Raw genomic sequence first — 18,955 nt, forward strand, 5'->3', positions numbered from 1 at the left:
GGAAGTTGAAGGTCAAGATAAATAAAGGGATGGGAAAATAAGCAAATAACTCCCCCTGAGAACTTCAAATAAACAATAACATCCTATGGTCCTAAAAAGAATCTGGCAAATAGACTAATGAAAAAATATAGATGTTGTCTCTAGACTAAAGAGAAAAGGAAAGACGCCATAGGACTAGAGGTGGCAAAGGGCTCAATTTCCAAAAAATTGATTCTACGTACTATAGGCCAATGAACTTGACTTTTATTTCTGGCAAAATTCTGGATTACATTATTATGGAGATGGTTCGTGAACATCTGAAAAAAATAATATTTCTTTTCTTTTCTTTTTTAAAGGCTTACCTTCTGTCTTGGAATCAATATTGATTCCAAGGCAGAAGAGTGGTAAGAGCTAGACAATGGGAGTTAAGTGAGTTGCTCAAGGTCACACAGCTGGAAAGTGTCTGGGGCCAGATTTGAACCCAGGACTTCTTTTTGTCTCTAGGCCTGGCTCTCCATCTACTGAGCCACCTAGCTACCCCCAAAAGGAGCACTTCTTGAATAAAAGTTATTGGGCTTGACTTAACTCCATAGCGTTTAAGACCTAAGCATTTCTTGAACCCTTCTGTTAAGTCTTATAAATTTCAATAATAAAAGCCTTACTATTAAGGAGGGAAAAGGTCTTAACTGAAGTAGAATTACTATCAATAGTAGTAGGAAGCCTCTTGTTTCTCAAGCTCTATGACATCATACCAATAGTCAAAGGTCAATAAACATTTATTAAGTGCCTGCTATGAACTAGAACCTATTTTAAGCACTAGAATAAAAATATGAAAATAAAACAGTCCCAATTTCTCAAGAAACTTACAATCTAATGGGTGAAGACAGCACACAAAAGGAAGTTGAAAATGATGGGTGGAGAAGAGAAGGTAACAAGGGTATGGTGGAGAAGTTGGTTAAATAAGTCTCATATTAGTGCAGACAGGTGAAATGAGATGTTTGTGCTAAGATCTCTCCTTAAATAGCTTTCAGTTCATAGCTCTACCTCCCAATCAGGGAGGCAGAGTGAGGAAGTGGAGTTCCTAGGCTGATGAAATCAGACTGATGAGGTTTCCTGAGGCATGGTGAAAAAGTCAGTCAGAGAAGTCTCAAAAGTAGTGCAGCCAGGTAAGGAATTGAGATACCAATCAAACATACAAAGCTTTTGAATTGCATAACCCTCCTCACATTTATATAATATCTTAATTAAGGTAGGTTATACCATATTTTTCTCATTTTACAACTCGGGAATCTAATAGTCCACCACTATTAAAGGTTGAAGCCAGGCTGAGAGTTAATTGAGTTTTTCCTGGGCCTGGAACTAGGAATACCCTAGTTCAAATAAGGCTCAGACACTTCCTAGCCACAAGATCCTGAACAAGTGGCTTACCTTCTCGATCCTGCTTCCACAACTGCAAAATGGGGATAACATCACAGAGTTATAATAAAGATCAAATGAGATTGTATTTATGAAGCACTTAGCACAGTGTCTAACACTTAATGTTTGTTCTCTTCCCACTTTCCTGAAATCAAGAATTCTGTTCTGGCCTCAAATCATGAGATCCATGTAAACAATAGCTCTTCCTTAGTATACCTATATGTTTGTTTATATAGTTCAAATTTCCTTACAGAAAAGCTATTTTAGTAAAAGCCAATTACAAATGAAATTGATTGAAAGCACCTCTGAAACTAAAATGCAAATCACTAAACAAAAATTCTACTTTTAAAAATTAATGTCGGGGGCAGCTCAGTGGATTGAGAGCCAGGCCTAGAAATGGGAGGTCCTAGGTTCAAATCTGGCCTCAGACACTTCCCAGCTGTGTGACCCTGGGCAAGTCACTTGACCCCCATTGCCTAGCCCTTACCACTCTTCTGCCTCTAAGATGGAAGGTAAGGGTTTAAAAAAAAAAATTAATGTCATAACCCAACTTTTCCAAGTGAATGTGATAAGTAAACTACAGTTGGCATAAAAATACCACTGAAGTCATGTATGACCAGAAAAGAAATAAGCCAGGTATGTATAAAAGTAAAGACTTTGCAAAATGTATTAAAAGACCTAAAAGAATGCCTCCATCTTGCTAAGTAGAACCACTATGGAGCATGTATGAATGAATACATAAGAAACATGCAGAAATACAAAAGAAGGAATGGGATGAGATGAAATCTGTATCATAGAGCAAGCATTTACATTAATAAGATTACAAGCCCACTGAAGTATTAAATAAAAGAACTTTTATGTATATTTTTTGCTTTATTAGAATACAAACTCCAGGAGAGCAGGTATCATACTTAATGTTGTTCTTCATATACTAGAGCAGTGCTGACCTTTTAGAGGACAGTGTGCTCAAACTGCACCCTTGAGCCACCTGTGAGTCCCCTGCATTACCCCAGACAGGAGAGAGGGGAAGTGCTCATGCTGGGTTGCTGGGCAGAGGGGTTGGGCATATGAAAAATGTCCTTGGGTACTGTAGAGAAGGGGAATAGAATAGTCCCCTCCAACATGCAGGGGCACACATGCCATGGGTTTGCCAATACAGTTTTAGAGGCTTTCACTTCATCATGCCACTCATTAGACCCTAATAGTAAATATCTATTAGTCATCTCCTTCGGCCTTTACCATCTCATTCAATAGTTTCTGCTGATGCCCAACAATGACAAAAGGTCATGGCAATCTAGGTTTCACCAATTTCACCTTAAAATGAGGATTCCAAGCAAATTATAAAAAACAAAGGGTTTTTTGTCTTGTTTTCAAATTTTTTTCAAAAATTCAGAGGAAGGAAAGCAGAAATTGGCTGCCCCCAGCTGACCAGTTGGTATGATAACAAAAAATAGCAAAAGCAGAACTATTCTACTATTTTGTTTCTGTTCTAACACAAAAAGTGATCTTAAAATTGGAAAGCATGACACATTCATAAATGAGAGAGAACTGAGGAAATGGAGCTATAGGGGTAGAGTTGGTTGGTGGTGATGGAAAACAAAGCCAGATAGCCCTTCCTGCTTTTAAGACCAGCTTTCTAGTCACCACATCATCCTGTTTCTCATTCATAACTTTAAAAATTGTAATAGAAGATCAACTTCATATACAATTCTTTTTCTGTTCTTTGTTTAATGAAATTTTCATGTGTTGATGTTTGTCAAAATATCAAAAAAATAATTTCTAAGCAGCAACTGAAGGCCAAAATCAGAGAGATGACAAAATAGTAATAAAGTATCATCATTTTAAATGAGTTCACATGAAGTAGAACTCATTTCCAGGGTACTGAAAGAACTTGAAGCTTTGAACACAGAAATGTTTGCTGTAATTTTTGAGACCCCATACAAAATAGAAGAAATAGACTAAAAACAAAATGTCCTAATTAAAAAAAAAAAAGAATAGGGGGAGGTTTTGAAATGTGACAGATTCTGAAAAACACAGTCCAGTGAGCTTGACATCAGACTATCTTTGGTCTTGTCCTTTTCACAATTTTTAACAATGAGTTGGATTGAAAACATTAGAAGCATGCTCAACAAGCCTGTGTGTATATACTGAATGACAAAATTAAAGATTATAAAAATCTTGATAGCAATTATAAGCTAAAATTTAAAAGAAAATTAATAAAGGTACAAGTAAAATCTTGTACTTATATTCAAAGTTATCTAATCTTAAAAAAATCAGAAGCAATTTGAGCCCATTTCCTTCTTTGGAAAATGAAGAGATTAGCCAAATAAAAGTAATTTAATTTATTCTAAATAATTACACAGGACAAAAGTGGGGATCAATGTGTTGGTTATTTTTTAAAAAGAGAATTTCAACTAAATCTAATGAAGGGGATTTTTTTTGCTAACAATTAAGTAAGTTAAAAAAAAAAACCGAAATGGGTTCCTTTATTATGTAATGAGTTTCCCATTACAGGAAGTATTCAATAAAAGGTTTTCAATGATACTGGTACAGAAATATTTAACCTGAGTTCTTTGAACTTAGATTTCTTTAAATAACTATTGCAGTATAATTGCTTTTCTTTGTAATCCTATGTATTTTATTTCATGCATGCAGAACATAAGAAGGGGTCTGTCAGCTTCACCACACTACTACACATACACATGCATGCACATATGCATATTGCAGGACTTATGGTCTGCCAAACTCAAATTTGAATCCAATCTCAGACATTTGCTAGTTGGGTGACCCTTCAGTATCTCCATCCATAAATTGGGGAGCACAGACCTCCCAGAGTTGTGGTGAGGATCAAGTGAGATATAAATTGTTTTATAAATTTCAAAGAGTTAAATTATCAAGACCTCTACAGTTTACTAGTGCCAAGTTCCAGGATCTTAACACTATCTGGGGACAAATCTGCAGTCTTTCAGGCTATTTTGCAATCCTTTCACAACTTAAATTATATCATGAGACTGCATAGTAGACAGAGTATTGGACTTGAAGTAAAAAAGATTTTCGTTCAAATCTTATCTCAGAGCAAGTCATATCCTCCTGGTATTGGCTTTCTTGTCTGCAAAAGAAAGGAACTGGACTCTAGAATCCCTCTAGAGACTTTAATTTAATCCTCTAATTGATTTTTTTAAAAGCACTTTGGACCTTTGTTCAAATATAAAAACAAATCTTTAAGGAAAAACAAATACTAACATAAGTTTAAACCTGCAATTTGAATTTGAGATCACTGAACTAAAGAACTCATAAGGGGCAGGTAGATGGCTCAGTACATAAGACAGCCAGACCTAGAAACAGGAGGTCCTGGGTTGAAATCTGGCCTTAGATACTTCCTAGCCATGTGAGCCTGGACAAGTCACTTAACCTCTAATGCTTACTCCTTACCACTCTCTTATGCTTTGAAACCAACATAAAGTATTGATTCTAAGACCAAAGGTAAGAACTTTAAAAAGCCCTTGGAATATGGAATACTCCACATAGATGGAAATATGTGGAAGAGTAGACAAAAAGTTGACCTGGGCCTGGAAAATCCAGGTTAAAGTTTCACTTCCAACACATACTGGCTATTTGACCCTGATGGTAAATAAGGCAACTCCTCAAAATTGTTCATTTTCAGGGAAAATGCCAAACTACTTTAGCAGAGTAAGTTTCTTTATTAGGAGCTTCCTAAAGAATTCACAGGCCTGGGTCTTATTCCTAAAATAATTATATTTTATAATGAAAATTCAGTTCAATTTATTATAAACTTTTTTTACTTTTAAATTTTATTTCATTTATCAATAATATTGGATTTTATTATTTTTTCTTTATTCTCTGAAATCTGTCTAGAGAGTTATGTAGTAATTTTACAAGATATTTTTTGGTAAATCAGAAACACATAATTGTGCTCAAATGTAATTTATGCCAATGACCATAAATTGACCCTTTTCACCATGACATATCTAAAACTAAAAGTAATTTTATCATTGAACAAATAACAAAATACATATGCTACATTCTATTTTTCTATATTATTCTGAGAAAAATGGTGGAAAACATGTATTAGGAGTGCACAGAATCCCTATAGTTTGTAAACTGGTAGAGGAAAACAATTACTTCCTTCCCAGCATCTAGTTTTAGCTTAAGTCCATAATGAATATGTATTAAATTTGAATCACTATGGGCAGCTTGGGTGGATAGAGAACTAGGCCTGGAATTGGGAGGTCCTGGGTTCAAGTATGGCCTCAGACATTTCCTAGATGTGTGATCCTGGACAAGTCACTTAACCCTCATTGCCTAGCCCCTATCCCTTTTCTGTCTCAGAATCAACAATTAGTATTGATTCTAAGACAGAAGAATTTAAAAGATACATGCATGCATGCATGCATGCGCACACTCACACATACACACGCACACACATACAAATATCACTGACACTTACCCCTGAACAGGAATCAGACGACCCTGACTCCAGCCCCAGCTCAGCTACTAATAACTTGCTGTGACAGGACCTTGGCAGTCACTTCTCTTCTCTGGGCCTCAGTTTCCTCATCTGTAAAATGAGGAGTTTAGATTAGATGGCTTTTAAAGTACCTCCTAGCTCTTGTGTTCTACCATTGTATAGCTGCCTTGGGTATCAATCATTGTTGTACTGTCATTATAAAGTTTTGTGGCTATGTATGAAAATGAACCTAAGGCTCAAGTCCTGGTGCCATCAGAAATTCCTAGCTGTGGGACTTCCATAAGTAGTTTCCCTATGTGTAATAGGAATGATAACACACTACCAGTAGCTAGATGTAAGTACCAATGAGTTAACAAAATGTAAAGCACATATTAAGCTATGAATTGTCTTTTTTACATAAGGCACACTTGTCTTTTTACCTGTAGCAATCCATGGTCCTCCACTATGTTTCATCAAATTCACTCCCTTGGAAATTTCACCTATTCATATGGCTTCAAATTTCACCTGTACACAAGTGATTCCTAAACTTCTGAGAGCCTATAAAGCATTTTCATCTAAAGGGAAAATTAAAATGATGAAATTTCTTAACTATCTCATACATCAACATCTCTTTAGTCATTTTCAAACGCCTTTATTCCCCAGTCTCATTTTTCAGCAGACTCATCCAGGATTCTCTCATCTTCACACACACCGCCCCCACCCTTCCTTTCCATTTCCAAAGATACCTCCCAAGTTCAGGTCTTCACTTCACAACCATACCCCTCTAGAGTTGGTCTCTCACCACACTGGTCTAATCCAACTCTAATCCATCCTCTCCCTAGTTACATATATTCAGGCAGTATTTTCATATACCCTGCTCTAGAATTTCCAGGAGCAACTACACTATTTCTTACTCTCTACCTCATACCCTGACACTGCCCCAAGGCAATGTGGGGTGGGGCCCCTCTTACTTAGCAAGAATAAAAGATTATGTGCTCAATGCAGACTTGGGGAAAGGTGGGGGCAAAATCAGATTATAAGAGAATGTGATTGGTGGCACAAGAATCCAGATCTTGGAACTAAAAGGATTCAGCATTATTAATGTCTGAAGAAGAAACCAAGGTAAGTAGTTAGGATTGTCAATCATGAAGGTGAATGAAACTAATACATTAGCGATGCATAAAAAAAGTCCCAGAACCAGAAGCCTATTCAAATCCTGAGAAACAAACAGCAAGCCAAGTCTAAGAGTCAAGAATCAAAAATCAGTACTGAATAGGCAGTGTAAAGACTGTTGAGCTAGACTAAGTAAATTATTTGTTGTACTAGAAAACAGAATTTTTTAAGCCTGGCCATGGCTAAACCCTACCTTTTAGCTTCTCCTGAATTCCCTTTCCCCTAAAGACCATCTATCACTTCTGCTATCCTATTTGACTCTGATTAGCTTCCATAGCAACCATACAAACTACTACTGGCTATCATATTAAATCACTACTATCATATTAAATCTAAACATTCTCTACTCCTCTTCCAACTTCCTCTCCTCCCAGGGTTTTATCCCTTCCAAATAGATCTCATTGTTACCCAACACAGCCCTTTTAGTAGGTATTCTTTATTTCACATCTCACTTGCTCTCACTTTTTTGCCTTTTCTCATATTAATCCTACTACCTCAAACATTGTTGATGTTCAGTTGTTTCTGACTCTTTTGTGACTCCATTTGGGGTTTTCTTGGCAGAGAAGGCAAATAGAGTTAAGTGACTTGTCCAGGGTCACATAGTAAATATAGGAGGCCAGATTTAAACTCAGGAAGATAAAGTCTTCCTGGTCATAAGCCCAGCACTCTATCCACTGTGCCACTTCTCTCTCCAATCAAGCCTATTATCAGTCTACTAGTATATCTGTATCCTGTACTTCTAAGGCTCAGCTCAAAATCCACATCTTCAATTCCAAGTGATGGCAATCAATCACTCCCTTCACATCCCTTCCACCTAGATCTCTTTTAACTTATTAAATAATGTTTTGTAATTGTCTTTAGTATGTTTTTAAAATAATTATGAATTTACAATGATATCACAAATCACACTTGTAGTCACAAACCAATTAAACTTTAAAAGTCTTTGAATACATATAGCTCTATAAAAGCTTACCACCTACTGATTCCCTCTTACTGTCTTCTATCGATTATCTACTCAATGCTTAATTTTATCCATTCATCCTTATGTTAATGTATGTTTTCCTTTTGCATGGTAACAATCAATGTGTTGGTTCGTCACATTATTTCATATCTTTGCAATATTTCATTCATTTACTGATTCACAAATATTAATAAATACCAGCTATGAAAAGCACAAAACTGGGATCTAGATTTACAAAGGCAGAAAGCAAAAGTCTTTACCCCAAGAAGGTCATATTTGGTCTACCAAGAGAGCAATACATATATATAAATAGTACCACAATTCACATAGGCCCCTTGGACAAGTTTCCCAAATTCAAGATAATTTGCAAGTCTTTTTCTACTAAAAGTCATAGCTCATGAACCTCCACTAACATACTTAACATTTATTAGTCAACCAGAAGACACAATACAAAATTCAGGACAAATGAAATGGTATAGTAAAAAGGGACTCCTATAGAGATGAAACAAACTCTACCACAAATACACATAACATTGTTGAGTGGTCATACATAGGGAACTTTTGTGAAAGGGTGCAAATGTATACAGCCTATATGACTATGGAATAGTTTTAAGAAGTTGTGCCTTTTCTTCAAGCTTAAGGTGGGCATTCCCAAGGCCTTCTTATTTGTTTCTGTTGGCTAGACTGAATCTAATAAATCTTCATTCAAAAGGCTACCTTCCCAATAAACTGAAGAGCTCAATGGGTCAGTAATAACTCAATTTCTTAATTCCAAAAACCTATTCAGCTTTCTAAAGCAGATAAATATAGAGAGGATTAGATGAAGCACAAAGAAAAAACTAAGCTTCAGGGTAAGGTCTGGTTGGATAGGAAAGGGCACTTGGATTGAATCTTGAAGGGAGCTAAAAATTACAAGAAATAGATGAGGAAGAAAAGCACTCAAAACAAGAGGCATGCCTAATGCAACAGTATGGAGGTGGGAGATGGTATGGCATATACCTAAGAATGGTAAATAAGCCAGTTTGACTGGAATATAAAACATATAAGAGATAAGCCTGGAAAAGTAAGGTGGAGCCCATCTGTGAAGGATTTTAAATGCCAAACCAAAGAATTTGTATTTTATCCTAGAGGCAACTGGAATTGACTAAGGCCTTTTTTAGCAGGAAGAAACATTAATCAGGCCTGTGTTTTAGGATGTCAATTTAGCAGCTGCAGAAAGGTTTAAGAAGAGACTTTAGGCCCAAAGGGTGATAAAAGATTGTCTGCCCTTTGATCCAGCTATAGCACTGCTGGGTTTGTACCCCAAAGAGATAATAAGGAAAAAGACTTGTACAAGAATATTCATAGCTGGGCTCTTTGTGGTGGCCAAAAATTGGGAAACGAGGGGATGCCCTTCAATTGGGGAATGGCTGAACAAATTGTGGTATATGTTGGTGATGGAATACTATTGTGCTAAAAGGAATAATAAAGTAGAGGAATTCCATGGAGAATGGAACGACCTCCAGGAAGTGATGCAGAGCGAAAGGAGCAGAACCAGGAAAACATTTTACACAGAGACTAATACATTGTGGTACAATAGAAGGTGATGGACTTCTCCATTAGTGTCAATGCAATGACCCTGAACAATCTGCAGGGATCTAAAAAACACTATCCACAAGCAGAGGATAAACTGTGGGAGTAAAAACACCGATGAAAAGCAACTGCTTAACTACAGGGGTTGAGGGGATATGACTGAGGAGAGACTCTGAGTGAACACTCTAATGCAAATACCAACAACAAGGAAATGGGTTCGAGTCAAGAACACATGTGATAACCAGTGGAATCGTGCATTGGCTATGGGAGAGGGAAAGGTGGTGGGAGGGGGGGCGGGGAGGAAAAGAAAATGATCTTTGTTTCCAGTGAATAATGTTTGGAAATGACCAAATAAAATAATGTTTAAAATTAAAAAAGAAAAAAAAAGAAGAGACTTTAGACAGAGAGATCAATTAACAGACTATATATTATAAGAGGTGGTGAATAAGTGCCTGAGCTAAGGAAGTACTGGAGAAAGGGGGATGACTTTGAAAACTGACAAGAATTGACTAGTTATGATGAAAGAAGAGGATTGACTGTGAACACTGGTGACTGATAGGATGTGAGTATCCTTTATAGAAACAGGGGACTTAGGAAGAAGGATGAATATTAGAAGAATGTTATATTCTATTTTGAAATTCCTCACATTTGTGTTAATTTCATTATAGTATCCCATACACTGATATGCCATGTTTATTCATACATTCTTCAAATGTTGTACATTTTGATAGTTTCCAATTTTCACGATTAAAAATAAGGTTGTAGTAAATAGATCTGAATAGGCATTTCTAGGGTTAACTACTACTGACTCTGGCCATGGGGACCAGAGACTATGCTCTGAAAAATTTGACCCTTTCCATTCCAAATTCTTGCCCTGCTTCTTTCCCACCCCATTCACTAAATGCTAAATATCTCAAGTAGGTCTCTTATTTCTAAATAAGCAGAGCCAAAGTAAAGTGGTCATTTTACTTCCTGGCTGTCTTCTCATTAGTAACCTCACCAAACCAAAATACTCTTTTTCTTAGTTACCACTCCACTACATCACCTACTGATTATCTTTTTTAAGGACACAAACTGTCTTCACTTTTGTATTTGTATTCCCAAATTCTAAAGTAGTACATAATAAAGGCTTTTTCATTCATCCAACAGGCAAGCTCTTTTGGTTTTGATAACATTCTTATGGTACATTCCTCAAAATAGAATTAATATGTCAATGTGTGGGGTGTTCAGAAAAGACTAGTACCTGAGATGCAAAGGCTTGCCAAGCCCTTTTCAGGGCTGCTTTCTTCCTTAGGTGTCCACCTGCCCTCCAGCTCTCACCTGTGGCTTCAAGAAACTGTAGCATTCAAGCAGTCACACCCTGGTAAATTAACTCAGCAAATGGGCTAAACCTAGTTGAGGGTAACTGACAGGCCTCAAAGTCATCAGTGAATTGAGAGATGTCTACCTACTCAAATATGTAAAGATTTCCAGATCAGAATAATTTGTTACAACAGCCATGAAAGGTAGTTGAAGCAGGCACTGAGGAACACTTAAAGCTTGGTCAGACATGGAAAATACTAAAGTCTTCATCCATTGTATCCTGAGCCATTACCAATCCAATAACCTTGGTTTTGTCTTACCACTAGATCTGGATGACTCTGGAAGAGAGGATAAGGCTGAGGCTTTGGGAAACTGCCTCACTTAAATTTAAAGTTATGCACAAATCAAAAGAGTATGAAAGACAATGACCAACAGGTAAACAATGTAACAAGAACCATTCATGTGTGTAAAACTGGATAGTATGCAAAGTGTTTTCCTCAGAACAAAGTGCTGAGGTAGGCAGAATAAGTATTATTTATTGTCCCTAACTTACAAATAAGGAAACAGAATATAAGTAGTTTGCCGATGGAAATAAAGCATATAAGTATTTGAGTTGAGATTCTAACCCAGGTCTCCCTCTGTGCCCAAAATGCATCACTTTTTTCATTATGCAAGCTTAGCTCTCAAAATAAGCAAAGTAGGCATAAAGACCATTTATCTGACTTCCATACCTCAACAATGTTGTCTTTTTTTCCAGTCCCATGAATATGAGATAGTACCTCATGATTATTTTAATTTGTGAATCGGGATTATTTAGGAGGTTTAACATTTGAGAACATCTTTATGCAGCCATTTTTAAAAACTTTCCATATCCTGTAATGACTTATCCAAAGCAGAATAAATGTTTCCCTTGGAACAGTTTTTTGGTGTATTTTTTAAGTCAAATTCAGATCTCTTATAGTTCCAAGAAAAGTAGTATGTTAAGACCAGAAGAACCTAGATATGATATAAATATATGCATATATATGGAAAAATTATTTAAAAGTACCAGAATTAAAAATTATAAAGAAAACTAGAGGAAATACCTATAAGCATCTCCTTCCAGTTCACAATAGTACCAAAAAAAAAATACTGGAATTTTGCCAAAAGTTCAGGCCCTTTCAGGCAGAAACCAAAATCCTGAGGCACAGGAAGAAATATTGGGTCAAACCACCCAAGTACTATCTCTCAAGAAAATTTGAAAAGGAATATCACAAAAGGCAAGAAAAAGGTACATTAATGGTAGTAAGAAGGCTACAATATATTTTGGCATTGATAGGTACTGCCAGTTACAGGATCAATGACAGAGAGATAAAGAAAAATTGCAATTTACTATGCAGAGAATGCAGTCATCACTGAACAAAAAGTAAATGAGTGATCTCCATGATCAATTTCAGTAACCTTATATAGGTTTTATAAGTAAGATGAGTATTTTACAGAAAGTAGAAGGGGAAGCTAATGATTTACACATCAAAGAACAGATGGCAGAAGGGGAAGATCTATATCAAGTAAAACAGGAAACAAACCATTTAACACCAGTCATTTGATTCAGGTAGATCAGGAACTAACTAGTTAAAATCAGGGCAATAGCTGATATCTCATCTTGATTTTTGCAGACTCTAGTTAATTACATGATAAATCCTCCTCTTATAACAATACAACCAAAGAGGAAATTCAAAGAATAAAATATAGGAAAAGCAGATGGGATACTCAAACAAGAGAATAGAGAATAGCTACAAATTTACTTCTCCAGCAGTTAAGAGCAATGGGAATTTTTGCAAGATAAAACTGCTCCCTAGTTCTAAGAAATGTTTAACACATCAAAAGAAAATAATGACTACAATTTAAAAGTGGCATGGTTCCACTTCAGGTTAAAAAGAATGATCACCAGAATCTTGTTTGTATTGGGCTATTTTAGCTTAGAAGCAAACTCTCCATTCCTAGCAGGATCACTGTAATTCAGAGGTCAACATAAAAGGTTAGCAAGTGTTGTTTTTAATTTTACAAACAATTTTTACAAAGGGCATTAAAATTAGTGAATACTTTCCTAAAGGTTTTGCTTGCTTTATGATGCAAATCGCCACCTAATTTATCTATTTTGTAAATTTGACTTTGTACAACAGGTATCTTAAAGAAGGCACAACTATATTTAGATAGTGGGCTGGAATAAGACTGCCCAGTATTATAATTCTACTTAATATTAACCCAAAGTATCACAGAATCATTGAATAATTATACGGGAAGGGATTTTAAGGTCTCTGAATTTTAAAATGAAGAAACATATCATAAAGATAAAATGTACTGCCTAAAGTTACAAAGTTTTTCATTCAGTCTTTTCACTTGTGTCCCACCCTTTTGACCCCATTTGGGGTTTTTTCTAGGTTACAGTCAGTCAAGCCCAATTCTCAGGGTTCTAGGTTATGCAGCCCCCTAAATAGATGGGGGAAAATACAGTCAGCCCGTCAATAAATATTTATTATGGTCTACTACAGTGCCAGGTATCCTGCTAATAAGCAAAAGGGGCAAAAATGTCAGCCCTTGAAGAGTTCACAAATCTAATGAGGAGTGGGGAGAATGTATAAAAAGAAAGCAAATATGTACAAACAGACCATATAGAGGACAAAATAGGAAATAATTAAGATGGAATAAATTAATTTGATTACCATATTTTTTAAAAAATCCAAAATAAAAAGAATCAAATAGGGGAGGGGGAATAGATTTTTTACAAGTAATCTGATATCCACAATATATGCAAAATTTGCACAAATTTTTATCAGACCTAGAAAGAAACAATAATTATCCATAACCATACCAAAATTCAATTATGATAATTAGAGAAATGAAAATTAAGTTCAAAATATTACCTTACACTCATCAAATTGGCTGTGGCTATTTTTTTTAAGAAGTATACAATTATACCAATCCTTCCTGCCCCCACAATTCCTCCCTCCTGCAGCCTAAATTTATAATTCCTAATTGCCTAGACCTTACCTAGGTCCTAAGAGCCCAGCAACACTGTCCCTCTGGGAAACTGTTCCCTTCAACCTTCTCGCCAGGTGTCTTTCTATTTTCCTTCTACAGGCTGTAATCACTCCTAAATAACACCTCCCAAATCTAGGCCTCTGGGAAGAAATTTAAGACCTTAACTGAAATAGATTCTCTTCCCAGCCCCTCCAATCCTTCCCAGCCCCTCCTTCCCTACCACCCAAGAGTGGATGATGAAACTTTACACAGCTTAGATGAGCATGGCATTATGAACTATAATTCTTCAGATTATCACAGAAGACCACTGACTTTATCAGCACTCTAAGGACTACCAGATTTATTTTACCATCTGCCACTGTACCCTCTAAGGATGGAAAGAATTTAGTAGTAGTGGTGGTAATGGTAGTGGTGGTAGCAGTAATCTGTTGTCCTTTTTTTTTTTAAAGATCAATGACATCACTAGGTGATGTCTTAACTTGCACAAGAATCGGATTGTCTCATTCTCTCTTCCAGAGCCATCCAAGTCCAGTGGCAAGAAAAAAGTCAGGATGGCTAGAGATGATCTGGGATACAATGGATGATCCTGGCATCTTCTTCCATGTCTAAGCTCTAAGCACTTCAAAGCACCTGCTTCAGCCACCTTCATGGTCACTGGAACAAACTGTCTAATATCTACCCATTCCACCTGGGGATATCTTCACATGCCCAAGTGGGATGGACACTCCACTAAGACACTGTTAGGTTTGTGGCCCATTGGTTACCCTCAACCTGGTTTATAGCCCCATCTGCCCAGTTTTTACCAGGTATGTCAGCTGTTCATGCTACAGCTTCTTGGAGCACAGGTGAAAACCAAGTACCAGGTAGACCCCAAAGATGGATGAACTGCCCTAAAAAGGGCTTGGTAAGAAGTACTAGTTCTCCCTGAATACCTTGAATATACTCCTTGAATAAACTCCTGTAGTAGTAGTAGTAGTAGCAGTAGTAGTAGTAAAAGTAAATTCTAGATAGAGAACAACATAAGCAAAAGTCCATAAATCTCACTAGGGGAGGGGGAAAAAAGTACTTTATGGAGAATAAGATACATAGAGAATAGCAAAAGATAAGTCAAATTAAAATAGTTTGGGGCTAGACTGTGGAGGGCCTTAACCAAGTTAAGGAGTTTGGTTCTTTTTTTCAACAGCCAATGAGGAACCCTGAAAATTTCTATAAGAATAGACTGGATTCATGAAAAGCACTCCAAATCACTAATAGGAGAAATGCAAATTAAAACAACTAGGTTTCATGCTACACCAGCAAACTGGCAACAGTCAAGACAAAAGACAGAAATTATCACCTTAGGGAAGAAATACAAGCATACTACTCCCTTCTTGGTAGAGCTATGAATTGGGCCAACCATCCAAAAAAAAAATCTGTATTCAAGAAAATTATTTATTCTCTTCCTCCTATCTATAGATAGGATACAGATCCTAGCTACATATAAGCGGTCAAAGGCAGAAAAGTCCTATACAGACTGAAATAAACAGTAGGACTTGTACAGCAGCAAAGAACTAGAAACAAACTGGGTGCCCCTCAGTTGGATAATGGATTAACAAATGATGGTATGTAAATGAACATGACTATTGCTGCACTGAGAGACAACAGATATAACAATTACTAGGAATCCCTAGAAATAAATATGGGAAGACTGATTCAAAGTGAAATAACTAAGAAAAGAGCATTCATAATGACCACTACAATGTAAGCAAAAATGTAAAACAAACCTGAATGCTGTGAAATTATAATAAGCAATCCTGGAGCCAGAAAAAATAAGGAAACATATGACCCTCCTTTGGTGATATGGTGCTGAATAATGGGTATGGAATGTTGTATATACTGACTGATGTCCAAGAGAGGTAATTTAGTTTTGCTTAATTGTTATTTTTCTGTTATAAGGTAAAGTTCACTGGAGGGGACAGAGTAAAAGATAAATTCCTAAATGCCTGTGGTGTAAAAACCAAAAAGGAAACATGGTTCAGAACAATGAAGACTCTTAGTAGTAACAAAATATATGAATAGTAGAGAGTAATGAGAAAGTAGATGAGAGAAATGGGCAAATAAGGACATTCAGAAGAAATTAGACCAGAGATCATAGGATATTAGAAAAGAGATCACAGGAGACATTAAAAGTGTTTAAACAAGTATTTAAATAAGTCTTTTACAGAAGCTAGGTAGCAGTGGAAAGAATGCTGGTCTTAAAGTCAAGAAAACTCATTTTCCTGAGTTGAAATATGGTCTCAGATACTTACTGGTTGTGTGACAATAAGCTAGCATTTAATCCTGTTTGCCTCGATTTCTTCATCTGTAAAATGAGCTGCAGAAGGATAAAAGCAAACCATTCTAGGTTAAAGGATAAAGGCAAAAACCATTTGCCAAGAAAACTCAAAATGTCCCAATAAGATCAGGGGCAAAGTAAGGATGCCCATTATCATCACTATTATGGTACTAGAAATGTTAGCTTTAGCAGTAAAAAAAGAAATTGAAGGAATTAAAGTAGACAACAAGGAAATTAAAATATATCTCTTTGCAGATGATATACTTAGAGAAAGCTAAAAACTAGTTGAAATAATTTTAGCAAAGTTTCCGGATTCAAAATAAACCCACATAAATCATCAGCTTTCCTGTATATTACCAAAAAAGTTCAGTAGCAAGAGATAGAGAAATTCCATTTAAAATAACCCTAGACAATATAAAATACCTAGAAATCTATTTGCCAAAACAAACCCAGGGATTATATGAACACAATTCCAAAACACTTTTCACACAAATAAAGTCAGATCTAAACAATTGGAAAAATATTAAGTGTTCATGGTTGGCCAAGATAAAATATTAAAAATGACAATTCTACCTAAATTAATTTATTCAGTGTCATAAAAACTACCAAATAATTATTTTATAGAAAATAAAAAATGAAATTCATCTAGAAGAACAAAAGTTTATGAATATCAAGGGAATTAATGGAGGGGAAAATGTGAAGGAAGGTAGCCTAGCAGTACTAGATCTCAATATAAAGCAGAAATCATCAGAACAGTCTGGTACTAAGAAATAGAATGGTGGATCAATGGAATAGATTAGATACATATCCAGAGGTAAATGATCGTAATGGCCTAGTGCTTGGTAAACCCAAAGACCCCAGTTTTGGGGGTAAGAATTCACTAACAAAAAATGCTGGGAAAATTGGAAAGTAGTATGACAAAAGCTAAGTATAGGCCAATATCTCACACCCTATACCAACATACAGTCAAAATGGGTATGTGATCTAGATATAAAGAGTAATACCATAAGTAAATTAAAGAAATAGAGAACAGTTTACACCTGGAAGAATTTATGACCAAATGAGAGAGAACATCGTGAGATATAAAATGAGTAACTGTGATTATATTTAATTTAAAAGCTTCTGTACAAAAAAAAACAATGTAAACAAGATTAGAAGGGAAACAATAAATTAGGAAAAAATTTTATAACAAATTTCTCTGATAAAGGTGTCTCATTTCCCAAATTTATAAGAACACAAGTCATTCCCCATTAAATATATGATCAAGAGCAAGAGTGTCAATAGCTGCAGAAAAGTCAAGGACCAGGACTGAGAAAAGGTCACTGGATTTGGTAATAGATCTCTGGTAACAGACCCTAGACAAGTCACTTAGCCTGGCTTGCCTAACCCCTGCCATTCTTCTGTTTTAGAATTAATACTAAAACAGAAAGTACGGTTTGTGGAGGAAGATTTCTAGCAAATACTAAATGAGAATAGAAAGGAATTTACCTATCTAAGCAATGTATGGTACCTTTACAGATATCAACTATGGATTAGTAGTTGCTCCTCTAAAGAGATCAAAAGCAATGCACTAAAAAAATCTTTAAGTTTCTAATAATGGCCTCATTTCTAACCAAATATTTGATTCAAGTATAGAGGAGAAATAGCCAATTACCCAACAGATATATATATATCAAAGGTTATAAACAAGAAGATTTCAATGAAATCCAAATTATCAAGTCATATTAAAAAAAAAAAGCTCCAAATCACTATTAAGAGAAATATAAATTAAAGCAGCTATGATATTTAAATCATATTGGCAAAAATAACAAAAGAATAACAATTACTAGGGGGATTATAGGAAAACAAGCATAGTAATATTTTTTATTGCAAGTGTCAGTTGGTCCAACCATTCTGGAAAAAAATTTGGAACTATTCCCCACCTCCCTGCCCCATCCACCAGCGCCAAGATCTCTAAACTATGCATAATCTTTCACTTAACAATATCACTACTAATGTTTATATCCCCAAAATAGATATATAACTATATAATTATATTATATAGTTATATATCATATATGTATTATCATAATATAGTTTGTTTCATGTATTCAATTCTATATTGTTTATACATATACAGGTGTTTTGTTTTGTTTTTAAAGAAATCTGTTCCACCCATTTTGGAAAGTAATTTGGAATTATACCCAGAGGGTTATGAAACTGTACATATAACCCTATTTTCCAAGAAATCAGGGAAGATGAAAGAGAGCCTATATGTTCCAAAATATTTATTATAGCAGCTCTCTTTGTGGAGACAAAGAACTGGAAATTGAAGGGATATCTATCAATTGGGTAATAGCCAAACAAGTTTGTGGCATATGATTTTGATGGAATACTACTGCAATGTAAGAAATAATGAGGTATATGATTTGGGGTTTTGATTTTTTTTTTGTTTTTTTCCCCAACTTAAACATTAATTTAAACAATATTCCTTGGAAACAAAGATCCTTTTCTTATCCTCCCCCTCTCCCACCGCCCCTCCCCTAGCCAACGCACAATGCCACTGGGTGTCACATGTGTCCTTGCGTCAAACCCATTTCCATGTTGTTGGTATTTGTATTAGGGTGTTCATTTAGAGTCTCTCCTCATTCCTGTCCCGTCCACCCCTGTAGTCAAGCAGTTGCTTATCTTCGGTGTTTTTACTCCCACCATTTGTCCTTTGCTTGCGGATAGCGTTTTTTTCTCCTGGATCCCTGCAAAATGTTCAGGG

The 18,955-nt window shown here is 35.8% G+C and overlaps 1 protein-coding gene across 14 annotated transcripts in view; it reads right to left on the reverse strand.

Annotated features, from left to right (window-relative positions):
• Positions 1–18,955, reverse strand: part of EZH2 (enhancer of zeste 2 polycomb repressive complex 2 subunit) — a 110,220-nt gene that overhangs the window by 67,124 nt on the left and 24,141 nt on the right. For 11 of the 14 annotated variants that reach the window (XM_056799847.1, XM_001363210.4, XM_003342060.4 and 8 more), the window contains exon 2: positions 5,864–5,974. The gene's annotated coding sequence lies outside the window, so the exon portion shown is untranslated. Of the gene's footprint in view, positions 1–5,863; positions 5,975–16,180; positions 16,246–18,955 lie in introns of all 14 variants that reach the window. The other 3 variants (XM_056799845.1, XM_056799842.1, XM_056799843.1) reach the window with 1 other exon arrangement.

This window comes from Monodelphis domestica, chromosome 5, assembly GCF_027887165.1.
Source record: "Monodelphis domestica isolate mMonDom1 chromosome 5, mMonDom1.pri, whole genome shotgun sequence".
NCBI classification, from domain to species: Eukaryota; Metazoa; Chordata; class Mammalia; order Didelphimorphia; family Didelphidae; genus Monodelphis; species Monodelphis domestica.